Source organism: Mirounga angustirostris, unplaced genomic scaffold (assembly GCF_029215605.1).
Source record: "Mirounga angustirostris isolate CCGP_5_RB_7025 unplaced genomic scaffold, mMirAng1.0.hap1 SCAF_2, whole genome shotgun sequence".
In the NCBI taxonomy this organism is placed as follows: Eukaryota; Metazoa; Chordata; class Mammalia; order Carnivora; family Phocidae; genus Mirounga; species Mirounga angustirostris.
In genome coordinates, this window is record NW_026991710.1 from 18,869,446 (window position 1) to 18,872,855 (window position 3,410).

The following is a 3,410-nucleotide window of genomic DNA, read 5'->3' on the forward strand; positions in this document are numbered from 1 at the left end:
TTGATATTTGACACATAACAATGCTTAAACTAGAGACCTTTCATGGCACTTTCCTGTGAAAAATTTGCTAATTTCCTGGACCTCATTAATCCATGATTTTGAAATTCAGGATGACCAGGTTTGGCCTTTATACCTGATCATGCAATCCTCTCTGTTGACAATAAATAAGGGTTTTGGATGCTGGGAGCTGGTATTAGCTGCTATGGGTTTTGATGAAATAGAATTTATCCTCCTCTATACACCCTTAATCTTCGGTTACATATGTATTTTATTTGTGCTATTCCTGAACTTGCTGGTATCAACTATGATTGCCACCCTTGTCCAAAAACAGTTTCTCTTCATGGTCACGAGACCTCGTTGGTATAAGGCAATGGTTCTTAACATGTTCTCAAACAAGCAGCACTACCACTGTCTGGGCCCTTACTGGACGTATGAATTCTTTGCCCTTAACCAGACCCACTGAGTCAGAACCTCCTGAGTAGGGTCTTGCAATCTGTGATTAAGGAAGTTTTCCAGGTGACTCAAAACATGCTAAAGTTTGACAACCAATGCTAGAAGGAAATCTGTATTGATTTAACCTGTTCTAAACACCAGGTTTTGTCAAGGCTGTGAATTGATCAAAGGATGTTTTTTAGCTCTATCTTAATTAAGGAGTTAGCGTAAGAATTAGGAGAATAAGTAATGAGAAGACTATTAGTTGTAAATCACAAGCAGCAGGGCACAAATGCATTGCACAGGCTGTAATCGAGAAAGCACTTAGGGAAATGAAGAAATATGCCATTGTAGCCCAAACCCAGATGTCTGTACCTGGAAGCAGCGCTTACACCTGTTTCTTTAGACACACCCAGTGGATTTATAGATCGGTGGTACAAGTGTCTTTGCCCATTCTATACAAAATATGGCCCACCCATCAGCAATATTGGCATCATCTGGGAGCTAAAGAATCTTGGGGTTCCATTCCGGACTCATTGAATGGGATCTGCTTTTCAACAAAATCCCCAGGTGACCAATGTGCTCAAAAGCTTTGAGAAGCAGCAGTCTAATCTCTGATCACATAGTACATGGTGTATGTTGCTTCTTATTTTTGAGTGGACGAAAGAATGAATATCACCTGCCATAAGTCATTTAGCCTTTAGGCATTAGGCAGAAATACACTTAAAGTACTTGTCTAGCTCCCAATATGTGACAACCCTGATTTAAACACGTTACATATGCTGATTCATTGAAGCCTCAAAACACCCTATGAAGTAAGTATTGTTACCATTCACATTTTATACAAGAAGTCACTTGTTCAAGGGCATTCAGTTAATAAGGGACAGAATTAGGATCTGAATGTCACCAGTTTGGCTTCTGATTCTATATTCCCAAGACTTTCTCCCCTGATTCTCAAATGAGCCCATCAATAACACCCTTGATTAGACTCAGGAGTCATGGTGGTTCTATAGAACCTCATAACCAGACTTATGGAAAATGTGGTAGGTTATGAATTTAACTGGAACCTTTATTCCAAAGAGCTCATGATTTCCTGTAAAGGACTTTCACTAGAGAAGCTCTCTGGCTTCTCCCAAGTTCCTAAGTGGGTAAGTCTGGGGTACAGAGCTGGGCCCAATATGGAGCAACTTCTGCCAGGCTCTCTTGGGATCTCCCTATATACAGGGAAATCTGATCTGTTTGAAAGAAACATGGAGAAAAGGGTCTGCCTCTATTTTGTGAGGCCTGTGGTTTTTAGCTCTACTTAGTACAAAGGGTTAAATTCTGCAATTTTAGGAGATCTGCTTTTGCTATATGTCTGTATATAGCTATATCCTCCAAAAGCCCCAACACTGCCAGTTAACACAGATATTTTGGTCTACATTTCTTCATCTCAGATAGTCAATGTCTCAATATGTTCTGGAATCAAGCAGGGATTATTTTTTCCTCCCCCAAACCATTAAGGTATATACACCAATGGGAGCAAGACTGCCTTTTCAGAATTTTCATAGCAAAACTATTTAGTCACCATAACAAGCCATAAGTGAAATATGATTAAATTATTGCCCTGCAATGAGGAAACCAGATTTCTGTGATACTATACAAGCTTTTTCCTCTGCTTTGTCCATTTGGAAAAGTCCTGCTTCCCCTTTGAGATAAGGTCTCCAGAAGTTGGCTTTGCCATAAAGCTTTTCCTAGTCTCTCCAGGGACCATGACTGATACCTTTATTATAATATTCATCCCCCAGGCCAAGAGGCCTAGAAGACAGGAGCCACTTACTCTTCATTGAAAACCACTAGTATAGTAATGGCTGGGCACAAAGAAGCCATGTGATAGATCAATGGATGAATAACTTTGACTTGCAAGATGAACATTTGAAATTAAATGTGGATTAAATGTGGATTTGAAATAAATGTGCAATCTTTGTACACAGAAAAAAAAAATATCATAGAGATTCATGAAAGAATAGCTGCTCTGAGTTGGTTAAAAGCCCAATACCAAATTGAAATATAATTGAGTAATTTTAGAATACATACAGAAATTATAGTGATTTACAACCTAGAATTTTGGAACAGCATCAGACTGATAAATGTAAGGCCTTTGGCCCAATAAGCACACTCATAGGAGAGAGAATGTATGGTCATAGTAACAACAACTCAATCTAGTCTTACACTGCAGCTTAGTGTAGGTATTTGGGGAACTTGCTGAAATGTCCAGGTAACACTTGCCCTACAAGTGGTTCTGTGGGAAAGTGCACCTTTGGTACACTTGGGAAAAGGTTAGCTCCCATGAGAATTTCGAATATTTTCTATGGCTCCTCCTCCTGCTGATCTCCTTTATCTTGAACTTGCACAGTCAATGAAGGAAGTGTTGTTTAAGCAAATCCCTGTCTGGATTATCACAAATTTCAAATTGGCAGAGTCTGAATTAATGCAATTTTTACCCTACTGCATTCCATTTCAGCTCTTCTGGATAGAATGCACTGTGGAGAATTTGGAGGCAGTCCAGAAGGCAACAACTAAAATGATTAAAAGTTTGACTAATATTCCCTCTGAGGAAAAGCTAAAAGAACAGAGTTTATTTAGCCTGGAGAAAGGAAGGCTGAATAAGGAATTAATAATAGTTCTCAAGTATATGAAGAAGTGTGTGAGTGACAAGAGGTAGATTCCCTTGCTTCTTATGAGTTCAGAACAAGACAAAAATGACTTGAGACAGAGGGGACAACAGTATGTTGTCCTTACAAAGCCTTCTTGGATATACAAGACTCACACACTGGCACCTTTAGGGACTGCTCCAATGGATGTTTTATGAAAAACCTAAACATTTACCTTCTTCCATGGGTTCATGTAAAGTCTTGCCTGGATGCAGATGGGTGAGACTAAATGCCCTCACGGTGTCCCTTCTATTCTGGTGATTCCACTTGATAAAAGATCATCTG